General features: G+C 51.3%; 1 protein-coding gene and 1 long non-coding RNA gene across 3 annotated transcripts in view; one reads left to right on the top strand and one right to left on the bottom strand.

Annotated features, from left to right (window-relative positions):
• Positions 1–1,167: 1,167 nt before the first annotated feature.
• ACTL8 (actin like 8) overlaps positions 1,168–25,381 on the top strand; it is a 73,833-nt gene continuing 49,619 nt past the window's right edge. Inside the window, exon 1 of one of the 2 annotated variants that reach the window (XM_054494843.1) lies at positions 1,168–1,375. The gene's annotated coding sequence lies outside the window, so the exon portion shown is untranslated. Of the gene's footprint in view, positions 1,376–5,232; positions 5,386–25,381 lie in introns of those variants that run through there. The other variant, XM_054494848.1, reaches the window with a different exon arrangement.
• LOC129040387 (uncharacterized) lies at positions 2,889–3,693 on the bottom strand. Its single transcript, XR_008503605.1, has 2 exons — positions 3,413–3,693; positions 2,889–3,194 (listed from the first exon to the last, which is right to left on the bottom strand). It is a non-coding gene; the product is annotated as an uncharacterized LOC129040387 (long non-coding RNA).

The following is a 25,381-nucleotide window of genomic DNA, read 5'->3' as shown; positions in this document are numbered from 1 at the left end:
TTGAAACCAAGTTTGGGGGCTAAGTTTTAAAAATTGAGGTATAATTTATCTACAATGCAACACACAGATCTTAGTGTTCAGTATGATGAATTTTTACAAATGTATACAGCACCCCAATTGCAATAGAGAGTATTTCCATTGCCCTAGAAAATTCCACTGTTCCCCCTTCCAGCAGAATACACCCATCTCCACCTGTTTTTTTTTTTTTAAATTTTTGTCACTGTAGGTTGCTTTGCCTGTTCTTGAACTTCATATTGTGAACAAATGTGAAGCTGAAAGAGCCAGACCTTCAAGATGGATCCTGAGTGGCTAAGTGGGCTAGGATCCGCTGTTCTTGCCTGTAAACCCGTCACTTTGGTAGGCCAAGGTGGGTGGATCACTTGAGCCCTTGTGTTTAAGACCAGACTGGGCAACATACCAAGACCCTGTTCTCTACAAAATAAATAAATACTAACCCCCCCCAAATAAGAATGGCTAAGTGGGCCTAAATTTAAAATAGAGTGAAGCAGCCACTTGCTGACTATGGTTCACACAAGTACCCTGACTTCCCCGGAAAACCTGCACCTTTTTATCTTTGGTACTTTCTCAGCTCACCTGAACCAACCAATCAGGGCTCAAGCGTATAAACCAATCAGGGCTTGGCTGTATCAACCAATGAGAGCTCAGCTATATTGACCAATCAGAACTAAGCAAGTTTCAATCCTTTATTTGCACAACTTGATCTGATTGGGAACCTGGGCAGGAACTTTTGCTGCAAAACCTGATCCTTCCCTCATTCTTGGGAACTCCCCTTCATTTTCCAGTGGAGGGTGCATCTCCAAGTTTGCAAACTGTTTTCTGTACTAAAGTCTCTTTCCTCCAAATTTCTTTTCAGAGAACTTTTGTGCATAATATAAATGGAAACTTACAGATTGTGCTGCTTTGTGTCTGGTTTGTTTTACTCAGCATAATATGTATATGATTAATGCATGTTGTTTTATGTATCGGTAGTTATTTTCTTTTTCACTGCTGATATTTCATTGTTGCTGGTTGTCAAATTATTGCCTCTCTGCTCCACATTCACCCTTCTTGCCTGCTTGGTAAAAATGGATCTGGGCCCTTTAAATTTTCTCCCTGGCCAGCAGGCATGCTGGGCTTTGCCAGTAGAGGGCGCTGGGGAGCCCCAGCGGCGGGGAGGTTCCGCTTCCTGCTTGCCACGTGCTCACAGAGTAGGCTGCGGCACCACGTGCAGCCGCTCTCGTGCAGGCGCTTGCAGTGTGCAGCTGAGTTCGGCAGCTCGCACAGCACCCCTTTCAAGTTGTTTTGCAGTGGATGCCTCTTGTGAGACACTGCTTCTGAGAGCAGCTTTTGTGGCATTTTACAGGGCAGATTTCTGGTATGTTCTAAAAGTTGAATTTCTAACTTTGGCTGGTTGTGGCCCCTGACTGTTATTTTTTTTTTTCCTTCCTGTGGCACAGCCATACCCTCTTAAGCAAGGCCTGGCTGTCAGCCCCCAAGGGTGTGTGTGTGGGGCACTTCTTTGTGGGGGTGGGGAGTGACAGGCTCTACCTCAGCCCAAGGGCTTTTCCTTAGGGACTTGATTTCAGCTTTCGGAGGAGACTCTTCCATAGCGGCTGTACCTCAGCCACATGTGTGGGGCTGGGGGCCCTTCCTTGGGGGCCCAAGCTTAGCCCCTTGTGGGGGCACCGCCTGGAGGGGGGCTATCTCAGCCTGGTGGGGGGTTATCTCAGCCTGGTGGAGGGTCCCTTCCCTGGGGTGAGGAGCTCTTTCTTGAGGTCTCTATCTCAGCCTGATGTGGGGGTCTCTTTTTGGGGCTCTATTTCAGTCCTGGGGTGGGGGGCTGTTTCTTGGGGGCTCCACCTCAGCCCTGGGAGGGCTCTTTTTTTGAGGACGTTTTCTCTGTCACAGGTGGCAGGAGGGTGTCTCTTCGGGACTCTACCACAGCCCTCAGGGGCTTTTTCTTTGTGGACTTTATTTCAGCCCTAGGAGGGGACTCTTCCTTGGGGGATCAATCACAGCCCTGGGTAGGGGGGCCCTTCCTTGGTAGCTCTGGGAGCTCTTCTTTGGGGCTGTATCTTATCCCTTGAATAGGGGCTCTTCCCAGGAGCTGTGCCTCAGCCCTGGGGGCCTCTTCTTGGGAAATTTTTTTTAAACCTCTGGTGGGGGACTTATCTTTGGGGATCCTATGAAAGCCCCCAGAGGCTCTTTCTTGGGGACTCTACCTTGGCCTTGAGGGGTTCTTCCTTGAGGGCTTTATCCAGTTCTGGTGTGGGGGATTCTTAGCGGGGGGTTGTTTATCACAGCTCTGGATGGGGTCTGGTCCTCGGAGGCTCCATCTCAGCTCTGTGGGTTGTGGTCGCTCCTTGCATCTGCTGTTTCTGTATTAATTATCATTCTCTTTACTCCTTATCAGTCAATTTCTTGTTAATTCGGTTCTCTATTATAAGTTAATAATTCTTCATATGAAACTTTCCCTGTAAAAATCACTGTATGGTTTCCTTTCCTTGACTGGACCCAAACTGATACAGAATTGGTGTCAGGAATAGGTATCAGGAGATGGAACCACAGAGGTACCATTTTGGGAGTGGTTTTCTGGTGATTTTGGGTTTGAGTGTAGTGTCAAGTTCCTTGCCAATGGGAAATGGGGTGCTAGTTACCCGAGACATGTGGTGACATTAAAATTAATCAGTCTATCATTTGTGGTTAAGACAAAATGCCACCTGAGGCACGTCTATTGGGAGCCAGAGTGGTGCTGCACTTGACTGTATGGCCATAATGAGGACTTTGAGAACTGTGGGGTGGGATGGATCCTTTTGAGGGCTCCTGTCTTCAAGGAACCAGATACTATGCTCTATTTAAAACATATATAGGCAGGCCGGGCACAGGCATGGTGGCTCAGGCCTTTAATCCCAACACTTTGGGAGGCTGAGGCAGGCGGATTGCTTGAGCCCAGGGGTTTGAGGCTGTAGTAAGCTACGATTGCACTGCTGCACTCTAGCCAGGTGACAGAGCAAGACCCTAGCTCTAAAAAATAATAATATAATAAGAATTTGAAAAATGTGTAGATAATGACATAGAAAATGACAATCCCAGGTCCATTAACTCTTCCTTCGAGCCACAGTCTGAGAATCAGACAGCTTCCATGGCAGCCCTTAAGGAAGTTCTTATTTCTTGCAGCCACAAGGCTGAGACTGCTGAAAATCAAACAAAAAATTTAATTGTGCTGGTTGCTGAATTATGACAACAGTTGGAATCACATCTGGACAAATTAGGGCATGAATCATGAAAGAATGGGGTGCTGAAACATGGAGTGGGGACAGTTGTTGGACTCCGATGAAACTGACAATTTAAACTGCAAGTCACTCTGAGCCCACCCCCTCTACCCCCCCTACAACTTATCAAGTGGAAATACCTTGCCCTCCGCAGTGCCGGAGGAGACTGCTCTTCCTCTGTTAAGAAACCCTGTGATAATCTCGGCTGGAGCAGATGCTGTTCTCAAGACTCATCACAGCCACCTGCTGTTGTCACTAGCCCCAGCTGTGGTCAAATCTCAGCATGTTCCACGGTGATGGGTATACACGGACCTAGGAGGAAACAGAAAAAGAACGACAATACTGGTGACGTGTATGGGAGTGGATTCTAAGGGTTTTAGATCCAGGAAGGCAGAATGTAACACTAGACTGGGCTGGATGCATTGATAGGGGCACACTCATTAGAGGTTCTGAATTTGGCTGTTAGCTTCTACAGCTGGAGGTGGCTCTAACAGCTTGGTTGGTTGACTGAAACTTGGACTTGACAGTAACCTGCAGTTAATGAGGGTTGTGATGTCATGATGTGGAAGACGGAATCCAAAGGCTTGGGGAGACTGCAATGTTGGACTGCATGTATCATGTCTAATCTGCACTCCCCTGCTGCCACCACCTATGTTCCACAAGAAAGACCCAAAGACAGAGACATAGAGAGATCCATTAATGAGGGAGCCCCTTTGTCCTTGAAATGCATGGTGGTTGCTCTCTTTTGTAGGCCACTGTGAATATAGAGGCTGCCTCCATTGAGATGGGCTCCCTGATTTCAGTGGGGATAAGGGGGTCCTGGAGTAGCAGATACCTAGGGGCAGCACTTCACTGTCAAGGACAAGGTGGGCACACATTGGAAAGGGTAGCAGGAATGTATGGGCAGGCAGAATGCCTTTGCCCCTAGGGATTTCTAGTGGTGGTGAATTGATCAGAGTGTCTCTGGGAATGAAATAAGTGGGCAGCCTACTAGAGTATTATTTCATGTATTTTTATATGTGATAGAAAGTTCTAGGCCCGGTAGCCAAAACCTGGCAATTGATAGTCATGGCTTCTCATCCAGTTTCCAGACCGTAAGTCAATTCACAGACCCAGAATCCCTGGGTGGCTGGGTCCCCTTGAGAAAGGAGCCTGCATCATTGCCATAAATACTTATTGTAAATCTTCCTCCTAACCTTCCTCCAAAGGGACCTGTGACCATTTACCAAAATAATGGGGAAATGGACATACCCAGACAGTTCTGGAGTTACTTGGCACTCACTTTGAACTGATGCTGGTTCCTGGGGATGTAAAATGCCACTCTGGCTCATAAGTCAAAGTGGGGCTTATGATGGTCAGGGATAGAGTCTTAGCCATAGTCTGACTCACAGTAGATTTGCTTGGTCCATGACCACCCCGAAGTTATTTTCTGAGCTCCTGAATAAACAATTAGAGTAAGCACACTTGGTTATTATCCATTTTCTTCTCTCTTCTTCCCATTTTTGTTTTATATGCAAGTTTTTGGAAGTCGACTTTATAGTCTTTAGGTGACAGAATGTTCCATGGAACTGTGATCAGTATTTAAGTCGTAATACATATAGTCCACGATGACTCCTGAGCCTATTAGTCTCCTTGTTTTGGGGAGTGAGTGAGAACTTACAAGAATGATAGCTGCATCTTCTTAGATAGAAATACGCAGTTGCGTTGTTGTACAGGACTTCAGTGGTGTGCAGGAGGATTCATATGGAAGCTAAGTAGTCAAAGAGATGGGCTTTTCTGGTTATCAATTATTGCTTTTCTGTGTCCAATCACCCTTCTTGCCTGCCTGGTGAAAATGGATCTGGGCCCTTTAAATTTTCTGCCTGTCCAGGCAGCAAGCTGGGCTTTGCCAGTAGAGGGCGCTGGGGAGCCTCTGCAGCAGGGACCTTCTGCTTCCTGGTTGCCACGTGCTCACAGGGCCTGCTCCTGCAGCACGTGCAGCCGCTCAGTGCTGGCTGCTGCCGTGCTTAGCAGAGGCCAGCAGCACCTTATTTTAGGCAGTTTTGTAGTGGGTGCCTCTGGTGAGACACCTCCTGTAAGCAGCTTTTGTGGCACCCTGCAGGGCAGATTTCTGGTAAGTTTTACAGGTTGGCTTTCTTGCAAGTTCTGCTGGTGTGCACCAGACCAACTTCCCCCCGCCCTCCCCCATGTAGTGAGGCACAGCCATACCCTCTTCAGCAAGGCCTGGATATCAGCCCTCATGGGTGTTTGTGGGAGGATGCTTGTTTCTGGGTGGAGGCTCCTCCTTGGGCACTCTCTCAGCTCAGGTTGAAGAGCTGTTCTTTAGGGGCTCTGCCATAGCACTGGAGTAGAAGCCTTTTCCTTGAGGGCTGGATGTCAGCCCTAGAGAAGGTGTGTTTGCTTGATACTCTAACTCAGCACTGGGTGGGGCGGGGGACTCTTGCTTCTGAGGGTCTCTTTCAGCCCTGGGGGGCAGCAGCTGCTCCTTTTGTCTCCTAAACCTATATTCTTCAGAGTTCCCTTTCCTTCTTTCTAGCCAGTTTCTTGTTAATTCCACCTCCCATTATGGTTAATAATCCTTTATATGAAACTTACCTATTAAATGACTGCGCAGCTTCCCCCTCCTAATAGGATGCAGAGTGATGCCCATTGTGCCTACTGGCCACAGTATGCAATTTGGGGCTATTATGAATAATCTGTGACATGTATTCTTGAGTGGATGGGCTTTTTTGTGTGATACGTTTTCATATCTCTTGGATAAATACCTCGAATGAGGTTCCTTTGGGAAGGCCAGGCCACAGGGCTTTCAATTTGTCTGGAGGGTGCTGAGGAGCTGCTGGAAGTTTTGTGGGTCTGTTTTAAGTAACACTGATGGATTCGATGTGGATCTTAGAAGGAGTGAATGGGAGGGGAGATGCCAGTCTTCAATTCCCCAGATGAGGGTGGCAGCTCAAACTGGTGACTTGGTGTGGGACTTTGCTCCATCGTCTTTTTCGTAATCTGTGAAATGGGTTTTTCACAGGTGTGCATAGGATCGTTGGCAGGACTGAGTGGGATGATGCATGAGGGGCACTTGGCATGGGGCTGGCATGGAGCAGATGCACAGTGGTGGCAGCCAACACGACTGCCATTTTTAGGTGTTTCAGGCAGGATGTCCTAGCTTCCCCCTGGTGCTAGCCATTATGTGTTCACAGTCCAAGAGCCCAGGGGGGTGGCAAAGGGTCTTGGTGCCCTGCTCAGAGACATCGCTGGACCCAGAAGGTGGGGCACAGCTGCCCGTTGCTGTGCAGTGCTGGGCACTTTCTGATGCCTTCTTGTGGCATCCCTCAGAGGAGTGGGTGGACAAGGTGGCCTTGGGTTCTGGGCACTTTGCCAAGCCCCCTGACAATCACCCCAGCTGGCATCTTGCCTGTCCAAGCCCCGAGCTGCTGTGCCCCAGCAAGTCAAGCGGCCATGATTAGTCAAATAAAATTTCCATCTGTTGAAGAATTTACGAGAGTTATTACTGGCTATAAAACCGATCTGAGGAGAAAGATGGATCCGAGGGGTTAAGTGCCTCTAATTATGTGCGGCAGTGATTTTAAATAAGGTAGCACAAGTCCTTATTGGAAGGAGCCAGGTCCCTATCCCTGTCTGGGCCCAGAATGTGGCCAGGCTGGTGGGGGTGGGTGCTTCACTGCAGAGGGAGGAAAGAGGAGCTACTGTATGTATGCGTACTCGGGGACAGGGGTCATTGTGGCTTAAATCTTTTTTTTTTTTTTTTTTTTTGGTAGAGACAAGGTCTTGCTATGTATGTTGCCCAGGCTGGTCTCAAACTCCTGGGCTCAAGCAGCCCTGCCTGCCTCCCACAGTGCTGGGATTACAGGTGTGAGCCATTGTGCTTGGCCATTGTGGCATTTAGAAAGATCTTAGATGCAAAAGGGCCTAGCACAGTGCCTGGCATGCAGCAGTGACTTAATAAATGCATGTTTCTGCTTTACCTGCTTCCCTTCCTTCTACCTCCGGGGACTGAGCTGGGCCGCTTACTGGATGCAGGCAGTGGTCTCCCTGGGCCAGGCTCTTGTTGGCATAGACTCTGTGTGATCCGCCCAGGTAACCTTGCTGGGCCTCCATATCTTCGACTTTAAAGTGGGACAATTAATTACCAAAGGAACACGGAGAAGGCAGGCTTTTGGGTATGTGGGCCCAACCTTGTTCTGGTTTTTTTGGGACTGAGTCTCCTGTTTCACCTAGGCTGGAGTGCAGTGGTGCCATCTTAGCTCACTGTAACCTCTGCCTCTTGGGTTCAAGTGATTCTCCTGCCTCAGCCTCCCGAGTAGCTGGGGTTACAGGCACCCACCAGCATGCCCAGCTAATTTTTGTATTTTTAGTAGAGACGGGGTTTTGCCATGTTGGCCAGGCTTGTCTTGAACTCCTGACCTCAGGTGGTCCGCCCTCCTCGGCCTCCCAAAGTGCTGGGATTACAGGCGTGAGCTGCCACGCCCGGCCCTGTTCTTAACACATGACTTAGCTCTAATGCGTCCAGCATCTAGGGAGGGAGATCACATCGTGGGTTTCTTCTCATCTCAGGTGGGAAGGTCGTGGGAAGGTCTCGGGGGTCCATGCGCTCACCTGAGGTCACCTGGATCCCAGATGCTCCTGCTTTCTTGGAGGAATGTGGCTTTAAAAGGCCAACCCCTAACGTTCACCTTACTCAAGATACTGAGAACAAGACCCCTTGGGAGCAAATGTGGCCTCCTGGTGGCTGGGGAGAGGCGTGAGATGGTTGGTGCTGGAAATTCTGCCTGGAGTCCGGCATAACTGAGTTCCCGGGACCCGGGGTGGAGATGAATAACCCCATCCCAGAAAGTCCAAGCCTTCAAATGTAGGGCTCCGGGGCCTGAGACTCTGAGGTCCTGCAGCAAATTCGTGGCAGGTCCACTGACTGCTAGACCACGGGTCTTGTCGCTGGTCCACGCAGAAAGGAAGGATGGCTACTTTCTTTTCCTCCGCTGACCATCGCCTCATCAAGCACAGACCAGGCCCCACCCCCTGGGCCATTTAAAACTAGAGGCCCAGGTGCTGTGGCCACGCTTTCAGACCGTAGAGTCAGCTGTTAAAAGGCTCACACCTGGGCCGGGAGCCATCAGAACTCAGTCTTCCTGAGGCTCTGGCTCACCTCCGGGCAGGTAGGTCTCACCGTGGGTCCCTTTCTCTCGGCCAGGCAGCTTGAGTGTGACTGTTTGGCAGTGGTTGTGCACTGTGTCTGGAGCCCCTGGTCCCCGATATCGAACCTCAGGGGGTTGGGCTGCAGGCGGGAGCCTAGGGGCCGGCGTTTGTGGTGGGGCTGCAGGAAAAACCGAGCTTCTCTGGTCAGGTTGTGGCCTGTGTGGGTGGCCTTCTTCTTGGTGCCCCGCCCCCCCAGGCCTTGTTCCCCAGTGACTCCTGAGCTGTGGGCCCCAGGTGGCAGTGGAGGGGCTCCCAGCTCTGGCACTTTCTGCGTGGCCTCCCGGGGACTCAGTTTTCCTCTGCGTCAGTGGGGGTGGTAGGGCTGCCTGGGGGGGCCCAGGCAATAATGGAATGAGTGTGTGTGAGAGAGGGGGACCCCAGGCCTCTGATTCCTCATTCGCCTTTTGGGGCCAGGCTAGGAAAAGTGGTGGGGAAGCGTTTGCCTCACCATGACAAGTTGATGTCTCTTGTACTGAGACCTTTGGGCCATAGTGGCCTAGGTCTCTGGTAATTTTCATTTCATCCTGCAAAGAAAGAGCCTGGCCTGTGGGTCCCCAGACACTGTGGGCTCTGGGACAGCTATGGAATTTCTGTCTTTGGATGGCTTCTGTCTTGCTGAGGGATTCATTCTGTCTGGGTTTCATGTTGTTTAAAACCAGGTGGGCTGGGGTGTGGGAGTGTGTGGGGGCTGTGTTGATGCACCCCTGTGTTGGCCCCGAGCTGGCCCACCGCTCCTGTGACCTCGCTTTCAGACTGTAGAGTCAAGTGACGGGGTAGCGTGGAGGTGCTTTGGGGTGTGGCCTTTAGAAAGGCTCCCCGGAGGTGCTGGCATTCCTGGTTCCCTCTTAGTCATAATGTGTGAGCTCCATGGCTTTCCCATCTCAAACTCAGGGTGGAGTGGGTCCCTCAACCCCCTTCCCTACTTCTGCGGGGCCCTCGGCCCCTCCCTGTGTTCCCTGCCTCCAGCTTGGAAGGAGGTTTTGACGAATTGGAGGGTTGCAGATCCCCCTGCTGGCTCGAGAGCCTTTGTAAGCAGCTCATTACGTTTTCCCCATCCTATTCCTCATTAGCCGCAGGCCCTCTCCACGAGAGGGTTCCCAGGATTTCTGAGTTTTTGCTGGCACCTGGGGCAGGGGAAGGCTTATGGCAAAATGTTCCTTAGTCTTTTCTCCCCCATTCCCTCCCCCTGCAAAAAAGGATGAGCAGTTGGGAGCCTTGGGGCTGACAGGTTTTGTGAGTGTGCAGTGGGGGCTTCCACCCTCGGGAAACGGGTTGGCCCTCTGGAAACAGGGGTTGTGATGGAGCTCCATGCTTTACCGGCTGATGACTCAGCAGGTCTGAGCCTCAGCTTCCCGTTTACTAAATGGGCTAACTGGGACAATGATTGATCTAGTGCCTTCTATCATGATAATCATTATTTTTGATAATATGTCCCAGACAAGAATAGCAAAGGTTGGAAAGCAGCTCTGTGTTGAGCTGAGCGGGGCTCGGGAAGCCCCGGTGGGGGCAGGGGGAGGGGGGCCTGTGGGGGTGCTGGTGCTTTCATGGAGGTGGAAGCCTCTGGCTGGTCCCTTCCCTTGGTGGGCAGCTATGGTCCAGTTCCCGGCTGACAGTGGGGCTGGCCTTAGGTGTGATGCAAGGGGTGGGTAGAGGCCAAGGAAGCTGCTCTGTATCCTACAGTGCACAGGCCGGCCCCTGCTGAAGACAGTCATCCTGCCTCAAATGTCAGCAGTGCTCAGGTTGAGACACCCTCAAGCTCCATGCCTGGCACATAGTTGGCTCTCCATAAAGCTTGGATGAATACCAGTGGGCAAGCCAGGGGGGACTGGTCATAAAGTCAGCCTGAAAACTGGGGGTTCACTTCCTTCCAGCCCAGTGTTTCTTCCTATTGCTCTGTTAGGTATGGTCAGGAATGCTACGAGGTGCTGACAGGCAGCTTCCAGTCCTGGGTACCCTTGGAGGTGGGGTTGGTGATGCTGTGACTTCAGCAGCCTAAGCTCCTTGGCCCACCCCCCCCCACAGCATCTCTCATCCTGATGCCTATCGGGTTCAGCCTCGTCCTCCTTGTCTCGCCCCCACGCTGTTGATGATCTGCCAGCCCCACTTGGCATGCCTGATGTGGCCTGAGAGCCTGGGTTTTAATAGCTGAATATTTCTTTAAAAGAAATTCCACTTGTCTTGAGGCCCGCATTCCTCCAGCTTTGCCCGCCTGGCTTCCCAGGGAAGTTCATGCAGAAACTGCTGTGTTAACAGGCTGCAGTGTCTCCCTTTCCATCTCTCCATTTAGCCTCCCTTGGAGATGGCCTGGTCACTGGCTCTCTGTGCCCTTGCCCAGTGGCCCAAGATGGCACATGACTTGGGGCCCCGGATCTGGGTAGGGGGGCTGTATAGACACCAGATGTTGGAATCCACCCAGGTAAAGCCACCATGACGCACAAGTCCCAGGTGCCAACTGTGCAGCGGTTGGGAGCTCCAGCCAGAGCGGAGTTGGAAGGGATGCTGCTGGAATCCAGCTTGTGGGGAGATGGTACCAACTGGAGGTGCTGGATGCTTCCTTCTCTAAGATGAGCAGGCAGCGATCACCGGGTCTGGGGCTGTGTGGAGCAGGTTGGGGCTGGCCTTCTTCCTCTGGGTCCCTGAGTGTGGTGGGCCCGAAGGAAGAGAAACATGTCAACTTGGCTGTCCAGGCCAAGTGTACTAAAGAGTAACCTCCACGCGGGTAGGGATTTTTATCTGCCTTAGTTCACTGTGGTGTCCTGGTGCCTAGGAGAGTGCCTGGCACGGAGGCTGCACTGTCCCCCACTCCTTGCCTCCAAACCACCTCTGCTTGAGCTCTACTTACAGACAGGACCCTGTGCTTTTTACACATTAACTCATCAGACACTCGCAATAACCATATGGAGTTGGTGTGATAACATACCCATTTGACAGGTGAGGAAACTGAGGCCCAGGGAAGTGAGGTAACGTGCCCAAGCCCCTCTCCATGGCAGGCTACGTAACATCTCTTAGATCTCAGCTCAGGGTTCCCCTCTTAAGAGGTCTGACCAGAGCCCTGGCTCCGTTCCACACACAGTGTCATTGTTGCTCCCTCGTAGCACATGTCACCCAGCTCTCTATAAATGTCTGATTCACTCACTTATTCACGAACTGTCTCCATTCCCCAGAATGTGAAGTCTCTCAGGACAATATCTGGCCCCTTGCGGGGCAGAGCTGACTGGTCTGACCTGACATCTGTGCTCTTACCCACCAGACTTTCCTGCCTGCCTGGTTTGATGAGCCGTGGGTTCATTACATCTGGCATGGGCACCGTTTCCCGGGTCCTAGGATGCGAGGCAGAGGTTCCCTCGAGACCTCTCTCAACTCCCAGGGAGTTAAATCTCACCCCAGGTTTTAGAGCAGCCAACTTCCTGTGGCCTGCCCTCCTGCAGAGTAATTACTGTAATTTTCCCAGTGTCACCCTCAGCCTTTGGATGATATTGTGACCGAAATGTGAGAAGCAGTGACACCCCGTGACACTCCCAGCCCTTGTAATTGAGGCTTTGAAAGCACTGCTGACGTCTCCAAAGGCATCTGGGTGCTCTGCGGCTGTGATGGAGGTGGCACCGCTGAACCCTGGCTTTTTGACTTTGGCTGCTTTGCAAATGTAGTGACTAATAGATGTGATGTGTTGATTCACTCTCCTGTCTTCCCAAAATTGCGTTCACATCCCCGATCCAATCTGGAGCCTTGTAGCAGCCTCATGAGGCGGGGACTGGTACTTTGGCCCTGACTTAGTCGGCAGAGAAGCTGTGCATTCCTTGAAATTGTACAGCGTATGAGTGGCAGAGCCTGGCTCAAACCTGGATCTTCTGCTCCCATGTCACACACAACTCTGTCTGGGACCTCTTCTGTGCAAATATCCCATTCAAGAGGGCCTCCTGATTATTCTACCACTATCTAAAGTTGGTTGCAGAGTAGCAATAGCAAAAGCAAAAGTCATGACCTTGGGCGCTGACAGCCTGTCAGGCACCGTCCTAATTGACTTACCGGGTGTTAATGCATTTATTCCTCCCTGAAGCCCACTGTGGAGGGGGCTGTGATTATCCCCACTTTACGGATGAGGAAACTGATGCCCAGAGAGGGTATACTTAGCCCAGGACTGGGAGCCATAATGTGATGGAGCTGGGATTGGAACCCACGCAGTCTTCAGAGACCAAGCTTTAACCGTCCTGCCGTATGAATCATCCAGAAAGCCATCATTCCTGGAACGCACTGCATTTTTTTCTCAGGGGTGTTCATTTGTTCATTCATTCCTAAGCTATGGTTGAATGAATGAGTGAATCTGTTATGTACTGACCATTGTTCTAGGTGCTGAGGATTCAGTCCTGGGCAAAACAGACAAAGTTCTGCCCCTGTGCAGTTCCATTCTAGTTGGGGGAGACACGATAAGCAGATGATGAATGTGGTTTCAGGTTGGGAGAACTATGGAGAACAATGAATGGAAAGGGAACAGAGAGTGATGAAGAAGGTGACTTTGGCCACAGTGGTCAGGGACGGGGGAGGCAGACACCTGAGGGGGAAGCAAGACGGGTGAGCATCATGAGGAAGGGGTTCCAGGCAGAGAGCAGCGTCTGCACAGGCCCTGCGGTGGGACTGTCGAGGCCTGCTCTGGAAACAGTGAGGAGGGCATCAGGAGGGGAGGTCAGAACGGTAAGAGTGAGGAGATGCTGGGGTTGCATTGGATGATAGGATCCGACTTCGCTGCTGGGGACAGAGCCAGGGGATGAGGCAGAGGCAGGGGGGCCAGTGTGGGGGCTGTCCCTGTGGTACTGGGGAGAGACGATGCTGGCAACTTAGCCTCAGGGTGCTTCTAAAGAGTCTCTTCTTAGATATCGCTCTCTTCCCTTTCCTCCCGGACTGATGTCTGCACATCCTTCTCTCCCGGCTAAGACCTTCCCTGCTCTCCTGGAGGTTGAGTTTGGCCTTGTCTAAGCGCGTGGCTGGGTGCATGGTTCCCGGGCACTGCTCTTTGTGGTTACCTTGTCCAGTGGTTTCTTGGTGCGCAGTAAGCGCTTTGCTTTTTGGGTATTGACTGTAGATCAGCGCTCACCACGTTTATCCTCCATAGGTGCTTTATTATAATTTTTGGCATCTGCAGAAATAACCTGCTTTATGTATTGCCTGCTCAGTTATGTCTCATTGTTGCCTTTATTTACTTATTTCAAACGAGACAACGCCCCTGCTTGGCTCCTCGGCTCCATCGGATGCCGTGACTGCTGACACAGGAGGAATGATGCTGCGTTACTCAAGCAGGTGGCAGTGTGGCTTTTCTCGAAAGTGTGAGGCCTCGGCCTCCCTGGGTATGCAGAACAGGTGCTCGTGAATCCTTCTGGTGGGACTGGGTGTCTGTGGGTTCAGTCCTGGGGGGCAGGGGTGAGCATATATGTGATGTGGGGTTTTAGAGAATCAGTCAGGGCTCCGTGTGTGTAAGCAATAGAAATTGCCTCTGGCCAACTTCAGCAGAAAAGGAATCATCAGAAGGAAACTCTTGTATCTGAAGTTGGGCCAAAAGACTGGCTGGGAAAAGGTGGGAACCCAGCTAGCTCTGGTCGGGAATGGGGTGGTGGGCAGGTGGGGGTGGGTGGGTGGTGTTTCTAGCAAGATCTGCTCAAGGCTCTCTGGGGACCCCGCCAGGATGGGTGGCTCCAGCCAGCTTGAGAATTTTGCAAGACTGGAAATCCATGTACCCAGAGAGAGGGGACCTAGTTGGTGGGGATTTGACCCTGTGGCCAGGCCTGGCCTGGCAGTGTTCGGGGCTCATGTTCAGCAGTCTTGCCAAGACCACAGTTTGGGGAGAGGATCACTCCTGGAAAGGAATTTTGGGGTGCTGGTATCAGAAGAAGAGAGGCTGGGCACTTGGCTGCTACAAGTACCTCCTGTACCCTAAAAGAGCCACACATGTGAGCTGTGTTTTGTGTTTTGGTCTTTTAAGATGCTAAGGACGGAGGATATCATCAAACGGAATGTTAAAGTACAGGACCGAGTTCCTCTGAGCCAATGAAGGGGCTGGGCTCAGAGTGCAGAGAGGTTCCCAGGTCTGGGGAGGTTTTGGACACACTGATCCGGCTGGGCCTCTAGGGCTGGGTTGCCTGGAATAGGAGGGGCGTTTGGGGAATGGAGCTCTGAGTCAGGCTCACTGCAGGGGCAAAGGCCTGGAGGCTGGGTTTGGTGGAGGTGAGGCGCAGAGTTGCCGATTCACTACTAGGGAGTGGAGAGTGAGGCTGGAGGTGCAGGCTGAAGATGTCTTTGGACACCAGGCTGAGGAGTGTAGTCTTGGGAGGGTAACTGTGTTAGGAAGCAGAGCAGGAGGAGTGGTCCACTGCTTCGTGACATCCCTTCTATGTGCCTGACACTATACTAAGTGCTTTGTTGTAGCCTGTTTAACCTACCGATGCTGCTATTTCCCTTATTATACAGATGGAGGTTAAGTGACTTGGACAAAGTCACATAGTGAGTCAGTCGCAAAGACTGCTTCTTGCTACATGGCCCAGGCCTGGCCAATATTCTCTGCTGGTCTGTGTTGCAGAATCGCCAGCTGTGAAGTCAGGCAGCCTGCTGATCTGTCCTGTTGAGCGCCTTGATTCTTTTCCTTCAGCCTTCCCTTCCCCAGTATCCCTAGAGCACATTGGGCATGGCTGTGGGCTGGCAGGGGTGGCAGAGTGTAGGGAGAGGGTCTGGGGAGACTTTCTCCTTGTCTCTGCAGAGCTGTTTCTCTTCTCTCCATTTCCTCTGTAAAGAGCTAGTACAAAGCTAGCAAACTCAGAGCCAGCAGAAAAATCTAATTTTCACCTTAGACACGTTTGTAGCTGGCAGATAGTAACCCACCTTCTAGACTTCCTTCTAGACAGGGCCGAGCTGAGTCTTGCCCTGGACATTGGGAGACCCGCTCTGTCACAAATTCCCTACCTCTTGTTAGGCAGGACGGTTCTCCTCTGTAAGCCTCAGTTTGTCCACCAGTAAAAAGGGGGTGGTGGTGATCGTGGCAGGGTGTTACAAGCCCACATGCCTGCAGGGGCCCTCCTGGAGAGACAGAGGCATGAAATAAACCAGGCGCAGGGCAGAAGAGGGCATGGGAATACAGGGGCCTGGTGGGCACGTGCTCAGCTCATAGAGTCAACCTCAGCTCAGGGCCAACCAGCTGTTGCTGTGTAGGGCTTCTTGGGCCACATCTTTGGATTATTTTCAAGAAAATCCAGAAATCTGAGCTATGCTCCAAAATAATTGAAATTTTAAATGTTAGCAACTTATTTGAAATTTTTGAAAGATAGTATAGGCCAATAATAGTAGCTCCATGGGCTGAAACTGGCCTGTGGGGTCACCAGCTTGCAGTGTCTGGATTATTTGGGTCTCCTCCAGCCAGATGAGCTATGGCTACATTTAATAGGCATATAAATAAAAATCAAATATTTGCCTTCTAGATATGTTGATTTGTATTTATTGATGAGGTCTGTGGTTTATAATTGGCATCTGAACTCAGAGTTAATAATGGGGTAGAAGCCTCTGAGAAACTTTAATCAGAGATTTAGAATCGGTGTGCTTATACCTCTCTCTCTCCGGATTACTTCCTCCTCCTAACGTCTATCTTTAATCCTTCCTGCTGCAGACTTAGCCTAGCCTAGTTTCTATGGCAACAGAGTATGCTACCTTTTCTCTCCTCATAGATTCAGAGATAAGGAAGCAGGGAGGGTGGCCTTGAGATTTTCATAACTCAGACAGCAGTTCCAGGGACCTCTACTTTCTACACCTGCAAAATCAGGGGCAGGACAGGTTTATTTGAAGCCAGTGGGCAGCCCAAGAGCAAGATTTATTGTCTCTCATAAATTTTTAGAGACCTCTGGCTAAGAGCTACCAACTTTCTCACATTAGCTGCTACCTTAGTCCCCAGTCTGGAGGGTGTTCGTGGATTAGTTTCTTTAGTATCCAGAGAGCAGTGAGTTTATAGGCCCTTTTAAGGGTGGGCTTGGGAAAGACCTATAGGAACCAAAGGCTTAAAAGAGGATCTAGGGGTCATACTGGCCAGTGTGCTGGTCATTTCTACCATGCATAGTGCAGAGCTTGGGAAAGACCTCAGACAGTAGTGGCAGAAGAGGATCTAGAAGTCATAGTGGCCAATAAGCTGGTCATTCTCGCCATGCACAGTGAAACCAAGATGGACTGTATAGTCAGGAAAGGGAAGTGGCTCCACTGGGGTTGTGGTGGTGATAGCAGTTGTCAGTCCCGGGCTCTGACCAAGAAGAATAGGGGAGTGGGTAGGATACAGACATTGGAGTCAAATGCCTGGGTTTGGATCCTGGCTTCACTGCTGTGAGGCTGGGGGTGCGAGCAATTTACTTAACATCTCTGAGCTTCTAAGAACTCATCTGTAATGGGAAGATGACAGCAGTTACCTCCTCACAGGTTATCGTGAGGATTGAGATGATACTTGTAAAGCATATAGAATAGGGGTGGCAAACTTTTTCTGTAAAGGACCAGATTGTAAACATTTTGAGCTTTGTGGGCCATATGGTCTCTGTCGGACGCTGCAACTCAGCTGTTGTAACTTGAAAGCAGCCATAGATAGATAATATGTAAATGATGGGCGTGGCTGTGTTCCAATAAAACTTTATTTATAGACACTGAAATTTGAATTTCAGATACTTTTCATGTGTCACAAAATAGTCTTCTTTTTCTGATTTTTTTTTTTCCAACATGTAAGAATACAAAAACCATTCTTGGCTCTCGGGCCATATAAAAACAGGCAGTGAGCTGGATTTGGCCCGTGGGCCATAGTTTGCTGACTCCTAGTATAGAATAATGCCTATTATGTGTTTATTAAATGTCAGTCACTGATATTACCTTGATCTTTATCATTATTCTTTTTATCTCAGGAGGGCGGGTTGAAGACAGTCAGATATTTGGCCCAGAAGGAGGTGACTTGGTTTGGGGGAAGGAGCATATAAACCGTTAAGGGAAGTTGGGATTTGTCCTGCACTGTCCCAGAGGTGTGGCCTCCAGGCCTGATTGGCAGAATTGACAGGGAGGTAGATTTTTGGCTTCGAGGCCCCTAGCAGCTAGAGGTGCTGAAGTTGCTATAGACTGCCTTGGGCGTAGTTGAGTGCCTGTCACTGGGGGTGTCAAGCAGAGGACAGATACTCCTGACATGCTGCAGTGGAGGGGGGCATGCTCACTGGCTGGACAAATGGACACTGAGGTGCTGGGGTCCCCACTGTTTCTTGCAGCACCATCAAGGCTAATGGAAGAGGGGGTGTTTTCCTATTCTTCCACGATCCTTTTCTTAATTCCTGAAGTATCTTGTCCTCTTCCTGCCTTCACCAATAATCCAGTGACGTGCACAGGCCACATTCTCTCCATTTGACAGGTGGGAGAGCCAAGGCCTGGGGATAGAGGATGAGTTGGATACTTGGCCAGACCTGCTGGCTTGGGCAGGGAGGTATGGCGTGGTGGAAACATGTGGGCTGTGGTCCGGGCCCTGGTTCAAATCCCTTCCCTGCTGCTTGCTACGTGTGTGTCTCTGGGTAGAAAAGTCACTTAACCTCGCTGCAGCCTCAGTTTTTGCATCTGTAAAGTGGAGGTATATTATCTCCTTGGCCAAACAGCTGTGGGGATGAAATGAGTTATTGCACACAGAATGCCTAGCCTGGTATCAGGCACACAGTAGGTGTCTAAGTAGTGCTCATTCACGTCCATTCTGGTCCTAGCCTTTGATCCCAGGGGCTGCTGACACGTCCTGGGAGGGTCAGGGAAGAGCTTGTCCTTTGGGATGTGGCCTGTCCACTAGTAGTTTGCTGTGGCATAGTCTTCCTCTGACCCTGTGGTGCCAGCATCACTGCGGGAGGGTTGGCTGTTGTAGAGCAGTAACCCCAGCCCAACCCAAACATCTCCGGGCCTAGTGGGGAGGGGAGGCAGAGTCTAGGCTGCACATAGGCCCAGTCCGTGGGTGGGGACCTTCTCTTCTGAGATACAGAGACGTGCACACCAGCCAGGGAAGTCTGTGGCCCTGATGGTGGCTTTTGGATGGGTCCAGCAAGCTAGAAGTGGACTCTCTTCCTGCAAATGCGGGCTCTGCCCTCTGATACCTCTGAGTACTATTAGGGAGAAGAACTGGGAGAGTGGGTGGGGTTCAGCAGACACAGTCCTGGGTTACACCCCTACTCCCCTGTTCTGCACTTCTATGCTGGGCCCTCTGCCCCAGTGACTTACACGGGGGATTCCATTCATCTTCGTGACCACCCCGTGATGAGCATGCAATTTTTACCCCCACTTACGGGCGACCAAACTGAGGCTGAGAGCCCGTCACCTGTCCAGGACTGCAAAGGAGAAAGCAGGGGAGTTGAGATTTGAACCTGAGTCTGAAAACGAAAGACTCCATCCATCCCCTATCCCCAACCCAGTCCCCATCTCTAGTCACCTTTTGGCTGGCATCGGAGTCCACAACGGGTAGGGTAAGCCCTGATGATGCGGGTAGCCATCATTTTTGGGGCGATTATGGGGCACCAGTTACTGTTCTCAATAAGCCCTCTTACACTGGATAATTTTGTAATTCTCACAGCCTCTCTAAGAGCTATTCCCATTTTACAGATGAGAAAACCAAGGCACAGAGAGGTTGCATAACATGCTTGAGGTCATAAGGCTTAGCCATAAAGCTGGGATTTGAGCCCAGGAATTCTAACTTAGAAGCCTATTCTCTTAACCACTCAGCTCTCTTCCTTTGAACTTGGCTATTAAGTGCTTAGCATAGCTCTGGGTACAGAATAGGCGAGCCGTGAACATCAAAATCCAAGACCAGAGGGCTGGGGCGCGCATACTAGGATGTTGGTGAGTCTCGACCTGCTCTGGACTCACGTTCTTTTCTGTGTGTTGGGGACGGTGGTCCCCCACCCCACTACCCTTGCCTCGCAGTGTGGCTTGTGCACGTGAAGAATAGCCTGTTCTGCCATAACGCGGCACACGCATTCCTTAAAACCACTGCGCTATGCAGAATTGCACAATAAAAGCCACAGGGTTTATGGGAAAAATACTAAAACACTTTCTCAGTGACACAAAAAAGATGGGAATCTAATAAAGTGGTAGCAGAGTCTTATCCATGTTTCATGGTTAAGAAATACATAAATATAACCATAAATACCATCTATTATCTTGAAAAAGATCTGAAGTTTGCTTGTGGAAGTGTGTACTCACTCTAATTGCTGGCTGCCCGCTTGACTCCCACACCTGCCACCCTGTGTGCAAGGCGAAGAGAACAGGAGAGACAGAGAGAGAAAAGAAAGCAGGAGAACAGGGAGGTGGTGGGAGACAGGATGCAGAGCTGACCTTCGCTGTGGACCTTGTGCAGTGCATGCGCTTTGTGTATCCTCGTGAGGCTCAGCTCTTCTGGGTGTAGTTTTCCGTGTTCACCTAGTGTTTTTAGGGGAAAAGTCCTGCATCAACACATGAGAAGTTTGCATAATGCTCAGGTTATTCCCTAATATATCGATTGCATTGGAACAAATACGCATTTTCAAAATTAATATGTTATAGCAGCATGAACTGCACTTTGGATCAGGAGTTATGAGCGGTGGGAGGGTCTTTTCTAGATAGGGACTTCCTTGTAAGGCTGACCTCACCCCAGAAGGTGGGCTGTTACTTGGCACTTCAGGGCCTGTGAAGGTATCTGGGCTTTCAGTGAGGTTGATCCTCTCCTAAAGTCGGTTTCTCCCCCAGACCCCAGCAACTTGTCTTTTGGGATCTCAAGGCACCATACTGGATCCTCTCATAAATTCTGATCCCACCCATTATTTGGGGGAAAGCCGGCACCAGGGATGTTGGGGCAGCTCCACAACTCTGAGCACACAAACTCAGCAAAGATGTAGTTTATGCAGGATCATGCTGGACCGGAGAGAGGGAGCCCAACAGTGGTGGGAGGAGGCTGGGGGGCTCCCTTTTGAACGAGAGGGGAGCAATGACGTTTAGCAGGAATTGGCCATGCATCCCTAGCTCCCAGCTCCCTGGAGCCTCTGCCATTTGACCAGTAAGTCCCACGTGCTCTGGAGCTGCAGGGACCCAGAGGGATCTTTCTGAGGCCAGACCCAGGCAGTCTAAGAATCGCTTTCTTTTGCATCAAAGCCCACCATGGGGCCTCTGTGTGGGTAATGAGGTCTTGTGAATACCTCTTCCTTAGAGCAAAGAGGAAAGGAAAAAAAAAAAAGGATTGCCTGGAATTTATTAGTCTAATTACGTTTTCCTAATGTGGTTGACCCTCGCTCACAGCAGCGAGCTTATCAAAGCAGCAATCATACTAGCATTATTGGAGTTTTAATAAGAGTCAATTGGTTATTGTCCTCACTGCGTCGGACACTGTCGACGTAATCCTCCAAAGCCCCTCGGGAAGACAGGGAGTTTGCTTTCTTTGCTGGAATATTATTTACATTAATAATAAGGATTAGAGGCTTGTTCTATGTGTTTAGGAGAAGCGGAGCTTTTCTTTGTTCGAGTAGCTCCTGGCTGCCGGCTGTGTGCCTACTGGTGGCCCCTCTGAAGTCTAGAGAGCACCAGGCTGAGAGTCTGGACCCTGGGGCCATAGCTGCAGCTCCTGGCTCACCGATAGCTGTGCCTTGCTCTGTGAGCTTAGCCAAGCTATCTCACCTCTCTGGTCCCTCCTATGTGAAACGAGAAGACACAAGTAATAACAATTAGCGAGAATGAAGGGGAAGCCTTTCCTAGCACACAGCAAGCACTGACAAATGCAGGCCATTCTAAAATAGCCAAATACAGCAGTAGGTGCTGGCTTAGCTATACCCTTATGCGTATATTTGTGGTGCCATAGAGTGGAGCAGCTTTGTATCAGGATTGAGCATTTCCAGAGTGCCTGGTTGTCCTAGTTACTTGACACACGCTGGGGAGCAATTTAGCCTGATGAAGAAGAGGCAGGGCTGCAAGGCTCACATTTCTGCTCTCCCTTTAGCTGTGTAACTTTGGGCGACATTCGTGACCTTTCTGTGCCCAAGCAAGGATAATCAAAGGGTCTCTCTCACAGGCCTAATGAGAGGATTAGGACAGGCAATTCACGCAGAGTCCATAGAACGGCACTTGGCCCATGCCAAACAGGTGCTGGTTATTGTGAAATTAACAGGATTTCTGAGCTTCCGTCTTCTACTTTGCGAGAGGAGAGAGAAGAGGCTGTCTGTGCAGGGCCACAGAGGGTGCACTAGAGTGACATTTATGCAATGCCTGGCACAAGAGGGTAGCCAGAGGCGGTGGGGTGGGCATACAGGTGGGTAGACTGAGGCCAGATGGTGCAAGGGTTGGCCTGAGTTCACCTCAGCAAATTAGATGCCCACCCGTGGGCATCGCTGTCATGGCCTAGAGGTAGCGCCACCTTCCCTCTCACGCATGAGGACTGCAGAGTCGGAACTAAAGCCTGGGGTCCTCTGAGGCCAAAATCTGGGCTTGTTTAGTTCCAGCAGGGGCTTGGGGGGTGCTTTCTGTGACCGAGGACTCGGCAGCCTGATGAATAATCGCTTCCTGCCTTTCCCTCATTTTGCTAATGAGGAAAGCTCTTCCACCAGCTGAACAGCTAGGTGCCCTTGCCCACGCTGGGGGGTGGGGGCGGGTTGTAGGCTGCTGAGTCCCAGGGCCAGACCCAGCACCAGGCACATAGTAGGTGCTCCGTAAATATCAGCCCCACGTGGAGCTTACAGTATGTCAGAGTGGAATGGGGACAGGATACTGGGGGACTGGGGGTAGGGGGTGTTTAGGGAGCCTTGAAAATTCAACTCCCCAGGGGCCAGGGAAGGCCCACTGAGAAGGTGCCATCCGAGTAGAGAAATCCAAGGTTATGAAGGAGCAGGGTGTGCCACTGTCAAGGGGAAGGGTGTTCAGGCAGCAGGAAGAGCAGGTGCAAAGGTCCTGGGGTAGGCACATGCCTGGAGTGTTTGAAGAGCAGAAGGGAGCCAGGGAGGCTGGAGTGCGGTGCGCAAGGGGGCTTGTGGACAAGGCCACAGCCAACTCTGGGACCACAGCAGCTTGTCGGGCCAGGCTCTGAGCTGCAGTAGAGGTGTTGACAGAGGCACCTGACCCCTGGAGCGGCTGGAAGAGGGCTGAGGGCCACCTCTTTTGAAGGTTTGACTCCAGCATCTTTGTCTACATCTCCCAGGAGATGATGCTCCTCTCTCAGCTGGGTGGATGCATCTGCCCTGCCAGGCTCCCCTTTCATCTCTCCAGTCCTCTTCATTTACCTGATTCCTAGACAGGAGGCATGGGCCCTGGAGTCTGGGTGAGGAGAGAGAGGCCTGGAGGTTCCTGGGAGGTGCTCCTTGCTCCTTCCCAAAAGTTCTAGGATGACACCCTTGCTGGCTCAGCCTTCTGCAGCTGCCCTGTCTGTACTCTGAGAGGACTCATTACATCAGAGCAAAATTTAGCCCGATGCTCTGGCTAATACAGGTGGGTAGACTGAGGCCAGATGGTGCAGGGGTTGGCCTGAGTTCACCCAGCAAATTAGAGACTGAGGGCTGATGTCAGGCAGTACGTTTGGAGCCCAGGGGTCCAGCTGGGCAGGGTCCTGGGAATAGTCTGCAGAGGCCACCGCCTCCCTCCCCACTCAGCTGATTGACACCTGGGGCCTGAGTCCTCACTACCTGGAACTGGAGAAGGAGGAGGGTTGGCTCTTAGGATGGGAATGGCCAGGAAGCTCATTAACCAAGCACTGGGCTGGGGAGGTGGAAGATTCTGGAGGGAAGTGAAGAGGGAGGTACCAGAGGCCAGGAGGTCCAGCCAGGGCTGTACTGTCAGCATTAGAAGCTCAGGCAGACCCAGAGGTGACATCGCAAGGAAACCATCACAGGCCTGGACCAAATATACCACCAAAAGGCTATCGTTTCCTGCCAAGGTCACCTGTGTCCCATGATAGCTAAATCTAACAGCCATGTCAGTCCTCATCCTGATCTCAGCAGAATTAAAGATACTCTTTCTTGAAACGCTCTTGAGCTTTTGGCTTGACTCCACTCCAGGCACCTGCTTAACTTTCAGAATGTCCCTTTTGGGGCTCCTTGAGGCCTCTCCTCTCCTCCCCCATCCTCCTTCCCTCCTAACACTCATGCGCCCCAGGTGCTCTCAGTCTACTAGAGTTGACAGACCAAGGCTAATGAACCTAGCATGAGGTGGGGGGTTCTTAGAGCTAGGACAGAAGATTCCTGGGACAATATAGGGAAGCATCTCTTCTACCTGAAGAGTCAGGGAGGGCTTCCTGGAGGAGGCCTCAGACCAGATCTGTCACTGTTCGTGCTATCAAGATGCTGAGGTTCAGGGAAGTGAAGTCTCTCACCCAGGTCACATAGCCTGTAAATGATGGGGACAGGATTTGTCCCCCTTAGCCTTCCCTCCCCAACCAAAACTTGTGACCTGCCTCTGAGGGCCACAGGGAGCCATGGGAAGCTTTAGAGCGGTGGTCAGAAAGCAGCTCAGGATGAAGGCAGCACGAAGGTCCTAGGCAGGATAGGACTCGCCCAAGGAGCCTTCACCCTGCCCCTTCCACCAGACTTTGGTGACAGCTGCCCTCTGAGAGGACCTAGAAGACAGTCAGATCATGGGTTCAAACCAGATCCTGTGTACAGCCACTCCAGGGTCGACGAGTTTGGTTGCTCGGTGCCTGGAGCCAGTGGTGAGGACTGCTGGGTTGGTCCTGAACTTGCCTTCCTCCTGTTTTGGCTCTCCCACTGTGCCCCTCATGTACAGCTAGTTACAGGAGTTGCGGGGTGAGGCCCACTCGCTTCGGCTCCCCTGCAGCCTCCCAGGAGCTTGGACGGCTGCTTCCTTGCAGACCCCCTCTCTGTGGAGCTGAGTCTGCTTCCGTTCCACTCTGCCGTCGTCCCTTCATCCTGCCATATGTTCCTAATGGCCTCATTTTTCCTCCCAGGCAGAGTCAGTGGCCATCTGCAAACTTGGCAGTGTCACATACGTTCCTGTACCCAGCTTGCTCAGAAGGGTTTTAAATAAGGCTGATTCTAGCACAGGTCCCTAGGGTTACCCCCTGTTTTATGCGTTCCTTCCAGAGGACCTTATTTGATCCTGTTGTTTGTTTCGTCTTTCCTTTTTCTTTGGACAGGGTCTTGCTCTAGCTCCCAGGCAGGAGTGCAGTGGTACGATCATGGCTTACTGCAGCCTCGACCTCCTGGGCTCAAGCAATCCTGCCACCTCAGCCTCCTGAGTAGCTGGGACTATAGGCATCCACCACCGTTCCTGGCTAACGATTTTTTTTAGAGATGGGGGTCTTGCCATGTTGCCCAGGCTGGTCTTGAATCCTGGGCCTGGGCCCAAGTGATCCTCCTGCCTTAGCCTCCCAAAGTGCTGAGATTACAGGTGTGAGCCACAGAACCTGGCTACTTCCTCTTTCTAAGCCAATAACCTACCTGTGGCAGAACAAGCGCCTCTCTTTAAAAAAATGCCAATCATGTGCCTGTTGTCCTGGGTCAGAACTTTCAGAAAGTCCAAGGTCCCACGTCCTGATTCTCCAGGAACGTTTTAGCCTCCCCGGAGCGTCACCTGGTTGTTTACATCGTAGAAATGCTACTTCTTCTACCAGCAACTTCTCCTGGCCAGCAGTTCTTGTGTGGCACAGTGCCCCCTGAAATCCTTCATCCCTCAGCCCCAGGCTCGTGCTGTTCCCACTTCTAAGTGTGTCCCCATTCTCACGCGCATTCCACCAGATAAACACGTGCCTGGTGGTGGAAGGTGTCTGAGATCCTTGGCCAGTGACAGCAGGTGTGAGACGTGGTGCTCATCTCCTGCGCCAACTCTGATAGATTGGCCGTTGCTTACCGGAGTGTGGTGTGGAACCATTCCAGGCTGTGCTCGGGCTCGTGGGAAAGAATCCATCTGCTGATTGATTC

This window comes from Pongo pygmaeus, chromosome 1 (genome assembly GCF_028885625.2).
Source record: "Pongo pygmaeus isolate AG05252 chromosome 1, NHGRI_mPonPyg2-v2.0_pri, whole genome shotgun sequence".
In the NCBI taxonomy this organism is placed as follows: domain Eukaryota; kingdom Metazoa; phylum Chordata; class Mammalia; order Primates; family Hominidae; genus Pongo; species Pongo pygmaeus.
The sequence above is the reverse complement of the archived record's forward strand: the minus strand, read 5'-3'. Positions and strand labels throughout refer to the sequence as shown.